The sequence below is a fragment of the Sorex fumeus genome, unplaced genomic scaffold, assembly GCF_029834395.1.
Source record: "Sorex fumeus unplaced genomic scaffold, SorFum_2.1 ptg000072l, whole genome shotgun sequence".
NCBI classification, from domain to species: Eukaryota; Metazoa; Chordata; class Mammalia; order Eulipotyphla; family Soricidae; genus Sorex; species Sorex fumeus.
Window position 1 is genome coordinate 19,449,615 of NW_026606129.1, and position 21,635 is coordinate 19,471,249.

Genomic DNA, 21,635 nt, shown 5'->3' on the forward strand with positions numbered 1-21,635 from the left:
ACAATGACTGGTCTGAGAAGACTGAACACTTTGCATGAATTTTAAATCTCCAGTTACACACTTTCTGCACCCCAACTTCTGTTCCCCCATGCATGACCTACTGTTCCCAATGAGAACCTTGTCACGCCCTCTCAAGTTCTCAGCACAAATGTTTACCCTAAGTGATTCAAAAAACTAACTGCACATCACACAGATTATGCTAAGGGTGAACTGCATATTGCATAGTAACTAGCATAGTAACTAGTTACTGCTGAGAGAAAAATAACCAAGTGCAAGCAACTTGGTTCAAATCAGGAGCAAAATGACGGCTCAACTCCTTCTTCTGATGAGAGGTGCCTCCTAAGTGGTGCTCAGGAGTCCCCAGGTCCCCACTGTGTAGCTCTCAGCTAAACAAGCCAGAGGCTCAAGGCAGGACCCCTGCACAGGTCTCCCTCACAGTGCTCTGAGTACTGCAGGGCCATACTCTGTGGGGCCTCAAAGGGCTCCAGGGTTGTGCCTGGAGGTATCTAGAGGATCATGTGGTGTCAGGCACTGAACTGGGGTTGGCTACATGCAAGGTATATGCCAGAACCTCTGTTCTATGTCTCCAGATGTATCTCTTTACTCTGATGAACTATCCCGCATTTGTTTGGAGGAGCTTATACAAATAATAAAATAATAATTTTTATTATTTTTCCACAGTTAAAGAAATTAAAATCCAGGAAAGTCAATTTTCTTTCAAAATGTTAATATACCTAAATCAGGGGCTGGGGGGAGGGTGCGGAGATTGGGCCATACCTGGTAGTAGCTCAGGGTTTACTCCAAGCTCTGTGCTCAAGGGTAACATCTGGCTTCATGCTCAGAGGACCATATGCAATGCCAAGGATCGACCCAAGCTCAGGCACATACAAAGCAAGCTCCTTAACCTCTGTGCCAGCATTCTGGTCCTCCTACAGTAACTTTTCAGGTGGCTGGCTCCTGAAACAAAAGTGTTCCCAAGGAACAGAGTGGTGGGCAAGGAGTTGGGAGAAATGCCTGAACAAAGACTATTTCTAAAACAGCACCAATATTTTCACTTGCTGTTACTGTTAAATCACTCAAGGTGATTCATTTTCATTTTCCTGGGTACAACCAAATAAGATAGCACATGTATGGCATATTTCACACACATTCAGAAATCAGAAATCACTGAAGATAACTATATTTTAATTAATCAAGAGTGTAAGCCATGACATTTCATGTGATTCATGCTCTTGGATTTAGCTTTGTGGGCTGGAGCAATAGCACAGTGGGTAGGGCATTTGCCTTGCACACGGCCCACCCGGGTTCAATTCCTCCGTCCCTCTCCGAGAGCCCAGCAAGCTACTGAGAGTGTGTATTCCACCTGCACAGCATAGCCTGGCAAGCTCCCTTTGGCTTATTCAATATGCCAAAGTTAGTAGCAGGAAGTCTCACAATGGAAACATTACTAGTGTGCACTCAAGCAAATTGATGAACAACGGGAGGACAGTGCTACAGTATGAAAATCAGTAAATATGACATTTGTTTCACTTTGAAAATGAACGACTGCCCTCTCTCCGATTGCTGCTCCTGCTGTGATGACCAGAGTCATTTGCACTGTGGGTTGTGCTATTGGCCCAGAGCTGCACAGCAGGTTGTGGTACTCGAAGACTCAGCTGCTGTGTCTACTGGGGGCCACATGCCTTAGTTGTGGAGCTCACACACATGGTGACCAGGGAGTGACACTCCCGGCATGGTGTTCACACAGTTTCTTAGATGTGTTACTCACCAGGGGCTGCATCCTCTAAGAGCGGTATCCCCCTGGAAAGTGTGGGTGATGCAAGAGCTCAGGCAGCACTACCATCAGGCACCAACGGCAGCACTGCTCAGTTCACAGAAATCAACCCACGGCATCACACAAGGCAGGTGCCTTAATCAATGGGTGCGCGTGCGCGTGCACACACACACGCATGCACACACACGCACACAAACATATACAAACCCATTTTTACAAAGGACAGGCATGTGAAAATTCAAGCTTTTGTATTTTCAAAAATGAATACTTTTTTCGTCTTGTGATATCAAATGCAGAAAAATCTCTTTATTAAAGCATTGTAGTCCAATATTTGAGATCAATTTTAAGCACTGAAATTTCTATAGGGAAAACATGAAACTAATGTCCCAGTTACGTGACAGTTTCCTGTTCATGTGGATAAACATTTTGTTTGGTACTGAATAAATCAAAGAGCTGTATCATTTAGATAGTGATAAAGATCAGGATTCAGTAATCTAGCTTTAAAAATGTTTAAGTTGTTAATATAGTCAGTTATACAAGCATTTTATCAATATTATAAGAGCAGTCATTATACATCTACAGCCAACATGTGGAATCATATAACTATAATATAAAATACCACCCAACCATCAAAATGTTACATCAAAACAAGTATTACATATATCTGAAAATTTACATGGTTTAAGAATAAAATAAAACGTAAGAATAAGACTAACCCAAAACAAACATTCTCGCTGCAGGTGAAAGAAACACAGATTACAAAAGGCCATGTTCCGAAGATCTGATACACACGAGGCAGTCCTCTAAGAGAATTCTGACAATAAGTCAAAGTAAGGCCAAACCTTCTGCTTAGTTTGGAGTATTACAAAACCAACAAGCACATTGAAATAAGAATCTCACTAAAGAAAAGGGAATAACCAAATCTTTTAAATTTAGAGCCATGAGGACAACAGGAAATTTCAAATATTTATGTAAAACTAAAATTAAAATTATGAACACTATTTCTCTCTCCCATCGTGTGTGTGTGTGTGTGTGTGTGTGTGTGTGTGTGTGTGTGTGTGTGTGTGTACTGTAGGAAACTGAGTTGCTACCAAAACCAGGAAAATCTCAGGTAAACAAACTCAGGTCTTTCTACTGAGCTTGGCATTCACTTTTTGAATATAAAAATACTGCAGATCAATTTTACTAGACACCAGACTCTGTTCCTAGGTCCTTTGGTAAACAAAGAATCTCATCAAAATCAATGTGCAAATAAGTAATGTCTTTGAAATAAGGAACTGAATTATCCTGTTATTTTTTAAACATTAAATCATTTATGTATATATGTGTAATATCTCCAGCCTACATTTTTACCAATAAAGATATGATCCCTTGACTCTATCCTACAAAAATATGCACTACACTTCATGTCAACTTACAACATGACAATACAGACTCCTTAAAAATAAGGAATCCTAATAGACATCACATCTCTGACTTTTTTTTTAAATCTTCAGTATTTCTACAAAGGAATAATTACCCAAATGAGTGAAATGTTGCACAGTTCTTCAGGAGAATAACCTGACTAAAGCAGACCACTCACTAATAAAGTGCAACTTAATAAATCATGTGGAATCTTATTTTGTTCAAACCCTTACTAACTCCTAGCACCATCTGTTACCATCAAAACTATATGACAAGATATGATATATAATTAATAGGTAAACAACAATCTAATTAAAATGGACAAATACTCCATGTTCCTGCCATTTGGGAGCTCTAATTACAGACTAAATTTTAAGCTTGAATTAAATATTTAAGCTGGAAAATTAACTTTCCTTCTCGAGCCTTGAATACATTAATACAGATATGTGAAGCGACTTCCTGATGGGAACTTAAACATGTAATTTAGTTTCATCAAAGCAGTTACTAATTGTTAAGCAGCAGTACCTTACCATATGTACACAATAGCTATTTAGAGCTAAAAAGGTGGTTCTAAAGCACCCCTCTGCAACCCTTTCCTGACATAAATATAAAATGTATATACAGCACAGCAGTAAATACTACACATTGAAAATAAATTAAAGTCTTCAGCTTTCAACGATTTCTGAAGACAACTAGAAATTGATCTGAATAAACAAAGTATACTTTATCTTAGTTGCTCGAGCAAATCTTAGTTAGTAAGAAAAAAAAAACGTATAAAGGGTCAAAAGACATTCAAAAATAAAAAGCATCCAGGTACACAACTCTTGGATTAGTGAAAATTAATAAAAGTCTTGGCCTACTGAATCAAATAAAATGTTGAGGTAATACACTAGTTCTTTTCTTTTCACCTGTGTTCAACATAGAACATATAGAAAGGTATTGGAAAAAGCATTTCGATTAAAAAAAAAATTTAAGATGAGCCAATTCCTGCATTTTTCAATTTTGAATGTGGTAAAAATAAGAATTTCTTCAAGTGACCCTACAATCACTTGTTTACGAAAATAAGTTCTATACAGACACACAAATACACACACATACACAGCCCTATTAGTTTTCACTACTATTTTGTACTATAAAAATTAAATACGTGATTGTAAAGGAAGGTAAATACCTCCTTTAAAAAGTTTAGCTGGAGGTTTTATAAACAATGATCATTCAATGATTATTCAACTATATTAAGAAAGCATGGATATGAATATCATCAAGGAGTTGATTCAAATTGGATGTATTTAAATATTAAGTATTTGTAAAGCTGTAAGTAATGTAACTGATAAGTTATACTACTGATATTAGATCGAAAAAAGTAATATATTCTGCTGTTTAATATTCAAGACAATGAGATATTTAACACATGCTCACATTAATATAGGATACACTATAAGACGTTAAGTATCCTATTTTTTTAATTTTTGTCAGAATTTATTGAATTAAAATGTCTTAAAAAGTTCTGCATAAAATTTTTTAAATATTTAATTTTCTTTTAATAGAAAAATATGGGCTGGAGCGATAGCACAGCGGGTAGGGTGTTTGCCTTGCACACAGCCCACCTGGCAGACCCGGGTTCGATTCCTCCGCCCGTCCCGGAGAGCTCAGCAAGCTACGGAGAGTATCTTGCCCACACAGCAAAGCCTGGCAAGCTACCTGTGACATATTCGATTTGCCAAACACAGTAACAAGTATCACAATGGAGATGTTACTGGGTCCACTCGAGCAAAATCAATGAACAATGGGAGGACAGTGACAGTGACAAAAAATTATATGCACAATTCAAAAATGTATTGATTATGCTGTATTACTCATGAGCAAGTTTATGCTTTTATCCCTCTACAATTTCTCTTTATCTATTTTTAAAATTACCAAGATTTTACTCACAGTTAAACTTTGCTTTCTGTTTTGTTTTAGTCACACCTGGTTGTGCTCAGGGCTCACTCCTGCCCTGTGCTCAAGGATCACTCCTGGAGGCCAGGTTCTGGGATTCATATGAGGTGCCAGGAATCAAACCCAGGTCACCTTGTTACAAGGCAAGCTCTTTACCCACTGCGCTCTCTTGTCATCCCCATTCATGCTTAAATTTTTAACCCTGTAAACCAGATTTGTAAACCATCTAGTAATGTCTAGCATTTGACATTAACTAGAATACTAATAATCTCTATCTAACCAAGAATTAAAAACTTTCAGTTCAAATACATCACAGATCTATTCTACAAACACATTAAGAAAATATTCTTTTAGCTTCACAGACTGACACAGTATAAAAAGTACACAAAAGTATACAGGTTCAAGAACATCTTATAATTACCAAAAGATTCATAAAGATTTGTAGTTAAAGATCTGCTGCTATCCACAAAAAGACAACAAGGATATCCTTCAAACAACCACTTGAGCTAAATATTTATTGTGATGTTGATCTAGAACATACAAAGGTCAGCAAATGAAGGAATGTTACTGAGAGATAAAAACTGTCCTCAAAGATTTGACAGACATACAAAATCTGGCTGATTTGTATTTAAGTAGCATAGTTCTTTTCTGATATTAAATCAGTCAACTGGAAGATAACAGAAGTTCCTCCATAATGCAGGCTAGAAAAGTCTATTCGATTTTATTTAAAATCTGTATGCTGTAAAAGTACATGCCATGGAATTTACTAGGATGACAACTATATAGATATGAAATTCATGACATATTGATTCAACATATTGAACTGGTTTTTAAAACCAATTTATATAAATGATTATAATAGTCTATATTATGTTTAGCCCTTGAGGCATATGGTAGTAAATTTGAATTTAATTTTAAATAAATTTACATAAATATAAAAAGTTCAGTAATTTTTATCCACCCTGCATAAGAAACAGAACAAATAAAAAACAAGAAGATTGTACTTTATTTATAAAGGCACTTTATGCCCAGGAAGAAACAAATCAGAAATCCAAGTTTATTTCTTAAAAAGAAATCAAAGATGGAGTTCTATAAGAAAGAAAAAGAATTACATTGATGGAGAAGGTACTACTGAATATAAAGCAGCAAATATATTTTACTCAAGAGGTAAACCTAATTTTGAATATTTAGCAATAAATACAAATTTGCATTTATTAGATAGACTATGAATAATAAATGTGGGGGTTGGAGATATCGCCTGGTGGTAGAGGACATACTAGACACGTATAAGATGCCAGGCTTTATCCCAGCACCGGGGGGAAAAAAAAAAAACAAAAAATCAACCTAATTCACAAAACCACAAATATCCTGCATTTATTCTACAGGAAACACTGATTAGGAGAGTTTTATAGTAACTTCAGAATAACTTGGACACATTAAGTTTCCTTGACAGTTACTGGGAAGTTGGTGAATCCATCCTTTATAGGAGGGTTCTGACTTCCCATCAGAGGGTCTCAGACTTAAGAGAACATTAACTTAGAGGACAAGAAAACACAAGAGTCTAAATGTGGGGATAAATACTGTTTGTGTGAAATTAAGCAAATTAACCTGAAATTAAAAACTTGTACCATAACCTCAAATACTAGTTCTGTCAAATAATTAGCTAACCCATATATGCCAAAATTCTGAATGTATTAAACAAAAACCAAGATATGATTTATATTTGGTGTTTATAGTTTCAGTGTCATCACAAGCATTTACAAATGCTAATCATCCACCATTACTTTATAGATATTTTCATCTAATTCAAAACCCACCTATGAGCTAGACTCTATTGCCATATTACAGACAAGGAAACTTTGGTTATAGGACTAAGTGTATTGCCTACATCTCAGATCTCTAAGTCCAAACACTGTTTCTGATGATATTTCCAAATTTTATTAAAAATCAATGACTGAACTGTGTTCTCAAATGTATTTTATTCTCAAAAAGTAAGAAATCTCCAGGGTGCTAATGAACATTTCTAAGCCCATCACTGCTATAACTGGCATTTCACTCTGCTTGTTTTAGCACATACCCAGGTGGCATTACTTAAGTCCTATCTATGCAGGCCAGCACTTTTATACATTTCAAAGCTGCAGTTGCTATTACATTACTTTTTCAACATTTTACTACAAATTCAAATACACAGAAAAGGGAAAAGAATATGACTTCTAACACCCACCTAAAACTTTCAGTAATATTTCAGTATGCTTGCTTTAGTATATCTATTTATGCCTCAAGTCATTTTATCAAGGAACGTTAGTTACCTAAGTTATTAGTTGTAACTTCTGATTTCCTCTACAAAAGGAGAGTTAATGAAAAGCTATTTACATGTATTTTAAAATGTTTCCTTAAACTATTATTACTTACAGCGGTAGGGCGTTTGCCTTGCACGCAGCCAACATGGCCGACCCAAGTTCGATTCCTCCGCCCCTCTCGGAGAGCCCGGCAAGCTACCGAGAGTATCTCGCCCGCGCGGCAGAGCCTGGCAAGCTCCCCGTGACGTATTCGATATGCCAAACACAGTAACAACAAAGTCTCCAATGGAGACGTTGCTGGGCCGCTCGAGCAAATCGATGATCAACGGGAGGGCCTTTACTTTAATTTATGCCAAACACAGTAACAACAAAATCTCCAATGGAGAAGTTACTGGGGCCGCTCGAGCAAATCGATGAACAACGGGCGGGCCTTTACCTTTACCTTACTTACAGTTTGAATATCTGGCTAGCCAGTTTTTTTGGTTTTTGCTTATTTTTTCACCAACTTTTCTATCAGATAGGAAGACACAAACCCTTCAGATGAGAGTTGCCTATTTCTCTGGGGAAAACACACGTGTCCTTAGGTTATGGGAGGAACTGGACACACCTTCAAAAGAACTAAAGTGTACTCAGCCAACCCAAAATCTTCATGCCAGCAGTACCAGCTGGCTCTGAAACCATTACCAAAACACTACCACTACAGCTAAGGAACAAAAACTTAATTACAAGACAATGTATTTATAGTTGCAAGTCTATAACCAATACAAACAATAGTCACTCTCGCTGGTAAATTTTATTCCCAGGTCACATGATGGAATTTCAAATACATCAATACTTCCTGAAGTTTAGTTATTAATATGCCGATTTCTCTTCCAAAGTCTTCATATGCTTCTGCTCTCAACACAAGTGTTTTGAGATTCAGTGAAATACCTTTGTTCTGTGGTTTTATTAATTTTTTTAAGTTTTGTATTTAAAATATTATCATTTTACTTTGAAGTTTTATTTAATATAGCTTTTAATTTAATTTTAAAACTGTAGTCCCCGTTCTCATTTTATTTCCTGCCCTAACAACCCAAGATAATCTGAGCTACAATGCCAGCCAATGCCTTAGCGACACAGTGCCCCCTCTCTAGATCTCTCTCTCTCTCAGCTTTCCTGAAAACACACCATCACTGGCTCCCTGTCAAGTAAGCCTCCACTCAATCTGCTAAACTCAGAGGAAAGAATGAACCAAAACAGTACTTTTCCCCTTTCTTTCCACTGAGGTGCCCACATCCACTGTGGCAACCACAGAGGCACAGCACACGAGAGAAACTGCCTGGCCAGTGTCACTACTGATTTCCAGCTGCTGGAACGTCCACAACCCCCACGCCTGTGTCCCTGCCAGACAGGGCTTCTAAGCCCCAATTCTGCCCACTGGCATAATGGCTTTCCTCAGCGGGGCCTGGTGGAAACTTCCGGGAAGCTGCAGTGCTCTCTGAGACACTTTCTCCCCAACCTGCCTCCTGCATTATTAATAACAGATAAATAGGTTATCTGATCAAATGGAAAAATGTTGGCTGAGTCTCACTGTCACCCCGATTATGGCTAATTTTGCACATTAACTTGACCAGACTAATAGCACAGCAGGTAGGGTGTTTGCCTTGCACTCGGCCAACCCGGTAAACACAGGTTCAACTCTTCTACTCCTCTCAGAAAGCCAAGCAAGCTACCGAGAGTATCTCGCCTGCACAGCAAAGCCTGCCAAGCTACCCTTGATGTATTCGATATGCCAAACACAGTAATAAGTCTCACAATGGAAACGTTACTGGGCCCGGCTCGAACAAATCAATGAACAATGGGAGAACAGTGCCACCAGGTAAAGGTAAAGGTAAAGGCCCTTCCGTTGATCGTCGATTTGCTCGAGCGGGCCCAGTAACGTCTCCATTGGAGACTTTGTTGTTACTGTGTTTGGCATATCGAATACTCTTGGTAGCTTGCCAGGCTCTCCGAGAGGGGCGGAGGAATCGAACTCGGGTTGGCCATGTTGGCCGCTTGTAAGGTGAACGCCCTACCGCTGTGCTATCACTCCAGCCTAACTTGACCAGACTAAGAGATAAAAAGAGCTGGTGATTGCCAGGTGTGTGTGTGTGTGTGGGGGGGGGGGGGGACCCCCTCAACAGAGAATTGGAAGGGGGCGGTGTGAACATGTGGGCATCATCCAATCTCGAGATGCCTGAATAGAACAGAAAGATAAAAGAAGGCCAAATTCACTCTCACCACTAGGGCTGAATCTGGATTCAAACCAAGATTACACCAACAGTTGTCAACTGCAGGTCTGCCAGGCAGCGCTAGTCAGATAGGGTAAGAGTGGTTCAAGCCATGGATTTAATAGGTCCATTTACACTCCTTGCCACTGCAACTCCCAGGCCTGGAGGCAGAATGAATTACACCACAGGTTTTCTTGACTTGCAACTGGTGTAATCATGGACTTCTCAGCCTCTAAAACTACATGAGGCAATTTCAGGACTATAAATTCATATGTCTAAAATACATATGTATTTTGTATTTTGTTACATACATGTAACAAAATCATAACCATATCATTCACACACAGGTAGTAGGTTTCATTTCTCTAGAAAACACTAACACAACCCAGAATGCTAGTTGTCAGGTCCCTATAAATTGTTTCCTGGCGTACTTTAGGAAATCATCCTAAAGGCTAATTGTGCCATAAGCAAGGACAGTCACCCAAGTCACTTACCATAGCCCTTCTATGACTTACCCCTCTTTGCAGGCCTCCATGTGGTATATGAGGTCTGATGGCCTCACTCTCCTTATTAAGCATGGAGAGGCCTTAGCTGTCACCTATCCAGGAATCACTGCCTTTGCTTGAGCTGTCTACTACAGACCATTCCAGATAGCTTTGCCCCTTCTCCTCCATAACCCGGTTCCCACAGTCCTGAGCTTCCCTCGGCTCAAATGACTGCTCTGTGAGGTATTCACTGCTGACAGTCTGCAGAAAGCAATTACTCCGTGAGCTGTGGTAAAGTAGGAGAAAATGCAAGGACAGTGCTGTGTGGCTTCAGCTACCTTACTGTGTTTCTCTGTATCTTCTTTTCTTCCAGATGTTTCTTTCCCTACCTACTTTTTGTTGTTTTGGTTACAGGCTAGCACTTAGCAGAGCTCAGGGCTGCTCCGGGTTCACTGTTCAGATGTCATTTCTGGTTGTGCTTTTCAGGGTGTCGAGACTAGAAACTGGGGTCCCTCAGGGACTGGAGGTATAAAACAGTAGATAGGGTACTTGCCTTACATGCGGCCAACCCGGGTTCAATCTATGGCATTCAATATGCCACCAGGAGTGATCCCTGAGTACAAAGGCAGGAGAAGGCCCTGAGCCCCGCTGGATGTGACCCAAAATTTTAAAAACGCAAGAAACTTGGGGTCCCCGTGCCAAGAATGCACTTCAGCCCACTTAGCTATCTCCCCAGGGCAGCTGCCTACCTTCTTTATCCGTGGGAGTCTGACACAAAACTGAAGGGGACTAGACAAGGAAACAAGAGATCAAAGTTCAGTGAAAAGAAACTTCTCTTACAACTGAGGTAGCATCATCAGCTCTAGCTTTTCATTTTTGGAGTGATAGCACAGCGGTAGGGCATTTGCCTTGTGCACCGCCAGCCCAGGGGAGCCAGGTTTGATTCTTCCGCCTCTCTTGAAGAGCCTGACAAGCTACTGAGAGTATCTCGCCCCCACGGCAAAGCCTGGCAAGCTCCCCGTGATGTATTCCATATGCCAAACACAGTAACAACAAGTCTCACAATGGAGACGTTACTGGGCCCTCTTGAGCAAATCGATGAACAACGGGAGAACGGTGCAGTGCAGTGCTAGAGGAAAAAGTCAATTCTGTTCAACGTACATCCAAGTACTGGTAAGCCAACTCTGGTGGAAACCACATCTCAGATGTGGCTGAGCCCCTGCTAGGAAGACAAGGAGAGTCAAATTGGAAATACGTTCTGGGGGTGGAGAAGGGGAAGGGGACACAAAAACCTAAACACTGTAAGTGAAAGTGGAGCCTTAAAACAAAATATCATTATTCCACATCTTTCAGACATTATAGACTCTATTCAAAACTTGACATTAACGTTCTTGAATGATAGATGCCACTCAAAGCTGCTTTCCCACTCACAGCTGAAAGCCTCCCTTTGAGGGGAAAAAGCTGCACGAAGTAACATTTTTATCTATCAGGAGGTCAGGCGTGTGGTCCCACCTGCTCCAGGCACTTGAGGCGGTGGAGGCCATCACCAACGGCTCCAGCAGGAAAGGGAAGAGGCAGGGAACAGAGCAAAGGGCCACCTCCACGGGGATCATCAGGAAGCTTCTCCCAACTGGGGGGACAACCTGCACTTTTGTACCAGGAAAACACAGAGAAAGAAAATACTTTTCTTGTCCTCTCAGTATTCAATTCAAAACCTGTAAAAGTAATACCTATAATTGAGTGCTAATATAAAGGAAACAAGGAATGAACCAGAAAAATATGAATACACATTCTCTGAAAATAAAAGCAAAATGCAAAATGAATGTCAACATTACTTGTATTTTAAATATATATATATATCTGTATTACATAATAGATAACACACACACATACACACACACACACACGGAGGAGAGAGAGAGGGACGAGAGAGAGAAGAGAGATTAATCCCTGTCTTTATAACTATGATAAAAAAAATTTGGGTAATATGGTTTTCCCATTAAGTACCATATGAAACAAATTTCCCTTAAAACTTCATTACAAACAAGTTTCAATGTGTTTGAGCATTACAAGCAGAACTCTTTTTACTTCATCTACTCTGATACATTTTGTCACCCACTAAATTGCCTATTTTTTTGATTTAACAACTATCCTCCTACAATTTTTTTATATTATGGCGGTAAAAAAAAAGACATAAATGTGTGTGCTTCCAATTGTTTGATTTTAAAAACTGATCTTTACAAATACATCTCAATCTGAAACTCAGGTTGAAAGGAACTGGTGAGAAGCTTTAATCACACAAAAGGGGAAAAAAGGGATAAAGAGTGAGGCAGTCTGGTGTACATTTTTTGGTAATTTTAAACACAAGATAATTTTAATCTAGAAAGATGGTCTCAATTTCAGTTATAATATATTTTTAAAAAACAGCACACTATACCTCAGAGAATCTTCGTGGTGGGATTTTTTTTTTTTTGAAACAAGCAACAACAAAAGGAAAAATTTCCCTTCCCTTATGTTGCATTTATTCAATTTGTGGACTCCTGCTGCAGGTGGTCCTAAAGACAATATCATAAAAGATTTCTAAAACAACATGGATAAATATGACCATATATTTAAAATTCAGGCAGTTTTTCAAAACTCTATTTCTATTCAGAGTGCCCAATTATCTACACTATATACACAGGCTGCAATACAAGCTATTATGATTGATTTTTTTAAAACAAAAACACTAGCACATATATTCACAAAATGAATCTTATCTCCCTTCAAATCATCCATTTTGTTTAGCTATACATCAACTCCACTGGGGGGAGGGTGTTTTAAAGGCATCCCTAAAATACTCTGATTAATGGATTATGTATACACCTTCCCAAGGGGAATGCTTCAAAGGGAATAACACACATTTGAATAAATAGGCTCTGATATATTTGTTAAAATAACTCACCCCACTAATTTACTGTCACATGGGATACCAAAATAATCTATAAAAGTTGCGAACTTCTCTGAACAAAAGAAATTTTGTTTGAAATTTATGCATTGAAAATAAATCTTTCCTTACCACCCAATGCTAAGAAAATGGCAAGTGTTCAGGGATAGGAAGGTAAACATTATAAAGTCAAATAGGATGAAGGTCATCATATTTAAAAACATTTGAGGAAAAAAAAAATCCTTCCCAACTACAGGAAGTGTTCTGTAACCAGCAGCAACAATTTCACTGAGGAAAATCTCTGCAGTCTGCCCTTACAAGTTTCGTGCACTTTACAAAGCTTTATTTCATCCTTTACTTTCAGTTAGAGTATTTAAAAGAGGTGCCTACGAACAAACAATTCACCAAAAACGGCAGCTCAATCATGAAATGATACTTCCCAAAAAGCAGAACTACTATCAATTATATTTTAGCACTTAAAGGACAGTAATTTTGACTTTAATCTGCATAGTGTTTTGAAATGGGTATAATTAAAAAATGAACTTGTAATTACCATACATACATCGATATAACATACACACATTTTCAAATATGTATTTTACTTTAATCATCGTAGTCTTTAAAACTCTTCCTGAAGTACTTTCTAAAATTTTCTAAAAATTTCTATGCAGTATATAATTTTATCTTTGCCTGATATGAAAAAGGTATAAAACAAATACTTTTATCACAAACCTTGGATATTCAATGCTTTCAATCAAACGACTGCAATTAATATGAAATTCTAAATACAGAATATAATGCCACATAAATAGTATAACAGCCAAGTCCTGTCTCAGAAGCCATATGTTTTTTCCCATTGTTCAAAAAAAGGAGATGACTTCCCGTCACTTATGTTTCTGATTAGCAAGGTGATTTATGCCACAATCACTAAAAATGCCAGCAAGTGAATGAGAAAATGCATAGTGACTGCACCAGATGTGCACAATAAACAGGAATCCCATTGTAATCTCTGGTACTTAGTTTATATGAAGGTAATGTAGGAAACACTCTTGGATATGGCAAAGTCACTCTTTTTTTACATTTGACTATAAATGATATGAAATAAATTGTGTGTTTTATACTTTATGGCATGCATACATTGATAAATTAGGTAGCGTTTTGTATCCCGACTTATCTACAAGACAAACCTGGCTAAGATCATGGGGATTAATTGCTTCAGAAGTGTGAAATGCAGCTTTTCCATTCTTTTCTGCACACTCAGTGAAGAAACAATGATTAATCACTGTTTAACTATTCTCTTGAGGATCTACAAGATTGCCAAAGCAGGACTTATCCTCATAAATCCAAAAAACACAGGCTTAGATTTGTTGCCAACAACTGAAAGAACATGAACTTAAACCCATTTGTTATCAGATTAAAACAATGTCAAGGTTTTAGAACCCTACTGGTGCACAATTCACTTTTAATCGTCGATTTCAATAGGAATTTAGATTAACACATAAAATATAACAAAAGCACATGTATTTTACAAAATAAGCATACTTTTAACTACAAAATATCCACAGCCAAGTAATAATAAACAACATCCCACTAAATTTAAGTTGGTAACCTTCCCTCGCTACAAAATATTTCAATTTATCAGTGCAATTTATAAAATTTTAAGAACATGCTACCAGAAGTAAAACAATTTAAATGACTATTTTATGGGAAAAAAATGGCTACTCATTTCAAGAAATTTTATTCCAGGTAACTAGAATTGAATGACATTATGCGAGCAAAATTATTTAGTTTCAATAACACTAGCAAATATATTTATAAGATGAAAACACAAAACTCCAACTATAAACACAAATATATGATTTCAAAATATATATATACCATTTTAACAGAAAAACATAAGAGCAAAGTTTCAAACATATTTCAAATAATTCAGGCTTTCAAATTATCTTTCAGCCAATATTCAATACATACTGAAGAAATTAAGTAACTTCCAAGATGAAGCAAAATACTGTTCATCTCATTTGTAAAGCTTGGAATACATATTTTTAATAATGGAAATCTTATTCTATTTCAGTAAAATGTTAGTTTTATTAAGAAGATCATAATGATCACATCATTACCAATTAAAGATGTGCTTTAATTCTCTTTAAATGGGTGTTCACACACTGCAAAGAATTCATAAATGGTCACAAACTGAAGTTAAAAATTCAAATTTCTGTGCAAAGTAGAAAGCCAATCACCTTTCTAAAAATTCAAGGATCCATTTTCTATTTGTTTGATTGTGTGCTCGTCTCATTTCTCCCTTTCAATTTATGATGCTTCTTTAAACTCGGCTAGGTGCCACAAAACTAGCAAGAACTTCAAGGAAGAGGAGGAGAAACTACCGGTTAACTTCACTGTACACTTAAAATTTGGTAAAAGTAAGAAGAAAGGGTAAAACAGATTCTGTGCTTTCTAATCCACATGGGCTATTTCTTCATTATATAAAAAACAAAAAGTACCATAGCTTGAAAATGTACAATGAAATCCTTTGGAGAAGGAAAGCAAGGAGGAGATGGGGGGGGGGGGGGGGGGGGAGGACAGAAGCTGGGAGGGGAGGAGGCAGAAAGGGAAGGGAGCAGAGAGGAAGCTAGGGGCATGGGGGGGGGGGGGCAGGCATGGAGGAAGAGTTCTGTGACCCAGAATGCCTGCTTGGCTAACCTATGGTGGGGGGCGTTCAGTCCCAGATGCTGCACCACGTGTCCTGAGCACAACCCTGGCAGCTCTGCTGTTGGTGACAAACAGCTAAGCTGTCTGACTCTGGCACCAGGAGCCATTTCCAGCTGAACCACGGTCAGGTGTGTGTGTAAGCTCAAGAAGGAGGGTGGACTCCCAGGAAGCACCGCAACTAAGCAAACAAGGTGCCACCCCCACAGTCAGGAATGTGCTCACGCCCTGCTCACCACAATGACGCTGAAGGGGAAAGGGTCCAAGGAAGAAAATAAGGAAAAGTTAAAAACGAAAGCATCTAAACTTAAGAATTCTTCAGTTCACTGGGTGCATCCCACAATGAAGACAACTACTAAATATCTTTTGATCAAATGAATAGTGAATTCAGTCTCATTTGATTCTTGTAGCTGATGACACTTTAGAGTCTATTAATAGAGAACTATCCTTTCACCTCTCTCTCTGTCCCCAAATATCTACTTTACTTGCATAAAATTTTTCAATGTCAATGCAAAATATTTAAGGAAAACCAGTACTGAAAAATACACTATTAATGTAAACCCTACTGATAAAGTCTGTCTTGTTTAATTTAGAAAAACTACTAGAATGAAATTGGAGGTTCAAGGATGCACACCAAATTTGACTCATAAAGAAATACAGTGTGTCTACACCCTGGGTCTTTGCATTTAAAATGTTGTAAATCAGTCTATGCTTATAAAGTGGTTAGAGTGTTTGCCTTGCATATGGCTGACTTGGATTCAATCCCTGGAACCCTAGATAGTCCCCCAAGCCTTCCAGGAGTGATCCTGAACACAAAGTCAGTTGTCAGCTCTGAGTACCACCAGGTATGGTCCAAAAAAACACAAACAAAAATCTAAATATTTAATGTTATTTCACAGTAAATCAGCTAAGAACGTAGTAAGGGAGTTGGATACCATTTGTCTCTGACATGGAGAATTCCCTATGCATTCTTCTCAGAGTTATCAAAGGAAATACCTCTCTGCAAACAGACATATTTCACCAATTAGGAGCATACCAAAGAAATTAAAGAAAACTTTTATAATTATTGCATAAGTGGGAAGCAAAAAGCTGGAACTAGCATATAGAGGAAATCAAAATAAGATATTAAAAAAACCAAACAAATCGGGCGAGAGAACACAAGTTAATGTACATGCATTGTATGCAACTGACACTAGTTTGATCCCTGGCATCACATGGTCTCCCCATGCCCCAGCAGGGTGACCTGGGTAATCCCCTGCACCACAGGGCCTGAGCAGCACCACATTCTTAGGCCCTTGTATTTGAACTCTGGTCCAACTGACCAAGAATTATCCAGATGGGTATCTTGGCCTCCTGAATACTGCTTTATAGGGGCCTCTCAGGATCCCCCCCATCCCCCTCCAAAAAAACCCAAGACACAAAAACATAATATATCTTATTCCTAACTATCATTGACATAGAGGGAAGTGTTCCCAAAGTCAGAACACCATGTACACTGATAGCAACACCAAACGCACTGATTCTCTGTGTGTCCTGTGTGAGCAAGAAAACATATGATCTCAAAATGTCTTCCGGTTCCGTGCTAATTTTAGAAAAAAATAAGGCCTGGAGGGCCAGAAATCAATTGTTAGAAAGACTCTAGGAAGTCATCAAGGAGATCCCATTGCTGTCTCGAACAGTCAATTCATAGTCAGTCTGTAACCTCACCTCTCAGCAAGATCTGTGACATAGTGAAAAACCACCTGCTCTGCCATGAAACCTTTCCATCATTTACCTTCAGAGCTTTCAAATATTCTGCAGGGCAAATGAGTTGTCCTTCCACGAACATGACTTCCCTTGACCGTCAAGCCTTAAAAGTTTGATTGTTAGCTGTGAGCTTATCAAATACGGTCTTTACTTCGTTAAGATATGTTCTCCCTACACTCGGTGTATAATCACACATGGATGTCAAATATTCCCTCCATCTGAAACGATGAAAGGAGCATTTTTTTTTTAATTCTCCAATGTGGCATATTCCAATGACTGATATGCAGATGCTGAACCATGATTCCACCCTTAGAATAAATCCTACTTAATCAGTGTTAAGATCTTTTTAAAATATTGCTTAATTTAGTTCATTTCAGTTTGTTGAAGATTTCTGCATCTGTGTTCATCAGGGGCAGTGATCTGTAATTTTCTTTTCTGGTTTTTGTCTGCTTTTGTCTGGTTTTTGTCTGGATTTGTTATCTGGACAATAATGGCTGGCTTCACTAAATGAGTTTAGAAGTATTCCCTCCTGTTTTGCTTTGCAGAAGCATGAGAGAAGGCTGGTATTAGTTCTTTAAAAAGTTAGGTAGAATTAAAGTCTGAAGAAACAGCACAGGGATTAAGGCAATTGCCATGCATGCAGCTCACCCTTTCTTGATTTCTGTCACTGAACATGGTACCCTGAGCACCTCCAGGAGTGACCCCTGAGCACAGAGGTAGGAGTACAGCCTGAATACTGCCAAGTATGGCCAAATCGGCATCACCATCCCACCCCCCCCCCCCCCCACACACACACTTTGGTAGAATGAACTCAACTTTTTTTCCCCTCTGCCTATTTTTTTAAAAGAATCACCATGAGATACAGTTACAAACTTACAAACTTTCATGATTATGTTTCAGTCATGCAATGATTGAGTACCCATACCTCCACCAGTGCCCATTATCCACAGACAATGTTCCCAATATCCCTTCCATCACTCCCAATCCTTCCCACCCCCCGTTTCTGTGGCAGGCACATTCCCTCTTACTCTCTCTCTCCTTTTGGGTGTTATGGTTTGCAATATAGTTTACTTTCAGCGCGTGTCTCCCATCCCAACCGAGCCCTCCAACCATCATTTACTTGGTAGTCCCTTCTCTATCCCAGCTGCCTTTTCTTCAGCATGTGAGACCAGCTTCCAAGTCTTGGGGGGATCCTCCTGGCCTTTATCTCTACTATCCTTAGGTGTTAGTCTCCTATTATGCTACTTTACATTCCACAAATGTGAACTCAACTTCTAGTAAAGCCATCACACACTAAACATACCTCTGTTTTAGGTTCTTGATTTCTGATTCCAATCTTTTAATTTTACTCTTACTAGACTAATATTTCTAAGATTTTTCATTTAAGTCCAAATTGTCTTTTTTTATTGTATCTACCTAAATGTTTGTTCATCTTGTTTTTTTTTTAAAAAAAAAAACAACGCTTAGATTCTTTTATCATTCTCTTGCCATTTTAGTTTCTATTTAATTCATATGGTAATATTACCACACCATATTTGATGGGGTTCAGACAGTATGCAACAAATCATAGAGGGAAATATATATATATATATATATATATATATATGTACATACACACACACACACACACACACACACACACACACACACACACACCTCTTGAAGAGCCCGGCAAACTACCGAGAGTATCCTGCCCACATATATATATATGCTGAAGCAATAGCACAGTGGGTAGGACATTAGCACAGTGGGTAGGACAATAGCACAGTGGGTAGGACGCAACTGACCCGGGTTCAATTCCTCCACCCCTCTTGGAGAGTCCAGCAAGCTACCGAGAGTATCTTGCCCCCAGAGCAGAGCCTGGCAAGCTACTCATGGCTATTCAATATGCCAAAAACAGTAGCAATAAGTCTCACCAGTTATGAGATGTTACTGGTGCCCGCTCAAGCTAATCAATGAACAATGTGAAGACAGTGCTACAATGCATGCAAATGTGTGTGTGTGTGTGTGTGTGTGTGTGTGTTACTTTAACGGATAAATCTATTCAAAGATGTACCCTTTCAATTTCTGAAACCTGACCATGTATACTTATGTCACTACTATAGAAAGAACAAGCAGTATTCTAATTTTCCCCATAATTAACCAGTTCTTTCAATGAACTAATCTGGCAGCTTATTGTGAATGGGGGAAAGAGTTGAAAACCCAGAAGAGACCTAGAAAAAAAGACACTGATCTGAGCAGAAAACAAGCTGCCTTACTCCATTCAATTTTCCAACAAGTCAGTAATGAACAATATGTAAGTGATCTACAGTATCATTTTTGAAATTGAAAAGACAATCTATTACTGAATAAGGAAATGAAATTAGTTATGAACACCAACATGCATTAAATAAAAGTTACCAAAAATAATATAGAGCACAAAAGCACAATTCAGTTACTTTTAGTAAGAATTGTATCAACTTCATTGTTTTATTGGTACATTTATACCTCTGGGAAAAGGCTCACAGATGCAGAATTTTTTACTGTGGATTATGCTAAAAATAAACTGGGACTGTTATCTATTATCTAAGATACCTCCAACTCCATGTACAACCATTCTAATTTTTCCACATCTTTAGCAAGTTAAAGGTACCAGGGAGAACAGGTGGTAGAAAGGAAGGGTAAGAGAAAGGAAGGAAGAGACAGTAGAAAGAAACGGAAGGAGGGAAGGGGGAAAGGTAGGAAGGAGGGAGGGAGGGAAGGGAAGAGAAAATAAGGAGGGAGGTCTTTCTATTTTAGCAAAAAGCTAAAAGTCTGCTGGAGAGAAAATATTTTTAAAGCTCCACTGAAGACTCAGTTAAAATAAGGAGAAAACAATGAAAAACAAAAAATGGAAGTAGGTTAACAGAGAAGATAAAAACAGATCAGAAATCAATTTTATGTAAATCTTAAAATATACTTGCATCAAATTAGTCATATGAGTTTTTAAATGTACATCCTGTAACAAAAGCAGTTTTTGAAATGAATTTTTTACTTATGGACTTCTAGGAGATTAGCTCTCTTCATCTACATGTGGAGATATTACCACTTCTACAATTTTATTCTTTTTATTCTTTTTATTTTGCTTTTTGGGTCACACTAGAAGATGCTCAGGAGTTACTCCTGGCTCTGTAGTCAGGAATCACTCCTGGAGGTGCTCAGGGGACCATATGGGATGCTGGGAATCGAACCCAAGTTGGCCGCGTGCAAGGCAAATGCCCTACCTGCTGTGCTATTGCTCCAGCCCCACCACTTCTACAATTTTAAAAAAGCAAAGATCTACCCCAAATATGAGACTGAAAGAAAAATAAAAAGAAACATAGTAAGGGAGCAACAGATGGTCATGGTCACCAGAATTGAACATTTTGACATAGAACTGTGCTGACATAGTAGGAGGGTGTCGGTGGGACAGTACTGGGCCTTCTAGTGATGAGTGTACTGATGAAATAATTTTAAATAATATACGCACGAAATGGATAATTAACAGTACTGTAAATCCAGTACTTCAAAAAGTTCTAAAAAGTTTTATCACAGAATGAATTTTGTATTATCCCCTTCCCACCCCCCCCACCCCCCAAAAAAAGATATTCACATGAACTCTGAAACTTCCTATTAGGATATTAGGAGTGAGACCTAGGTCAGAAGGGTAGAGTCACTGTGAATGAGATTAGTGCCCTTCGAAGAAAAGGGGTTCACTAGAGTTCCCTCATCCCTTCCACTTGAAAAAGGCCATGGCTAGAAGATAGTCTGCTATGAACCAGAAAGCATGTCCTTGCCAGACACCAAATCTACTTGGCAAATCGACTCTGCAGCCTATGCAGTTTTGAGAAATACATTTGTATGTTTTATGGAGTCATCCAGTAAATGGTATTTTTGTTACAATCCAGAGTCCAAGTCAGGTATTGAGAATATTCCCTGGGGGAGGAGGGGTGGCAGGGGGACCACATCTGATGGTGCTTCAGGGTACTACTCCTCTGTGCTGGAGGTTGGTTCCAGCAGTGCCCAGAAATCCATCCAACCTGGGCATCCCGCATGTGCTTGGTCCACTGAGCAATCTCTCCAGCCCACAGCATTCCATTTTTCAATAAA

The 21,635-nt window shown here is 38.6% G+C and overlaps 1 protein-coding gene across 1 annotated transcript in view; it reads right to left on the reverse strand.

Annotated features, from left to right (window-relative positions):
- TBC1D5 (TBC1 domain family member 5) overlaps window positions 1–21,635 on the reverse strand; it is a 568,371-nt gene that overhangs the window by 398,206 nt on the left and 148,530 nt on the right. The gene's annotated exons all lie outside the window — the stretch shown is intronic.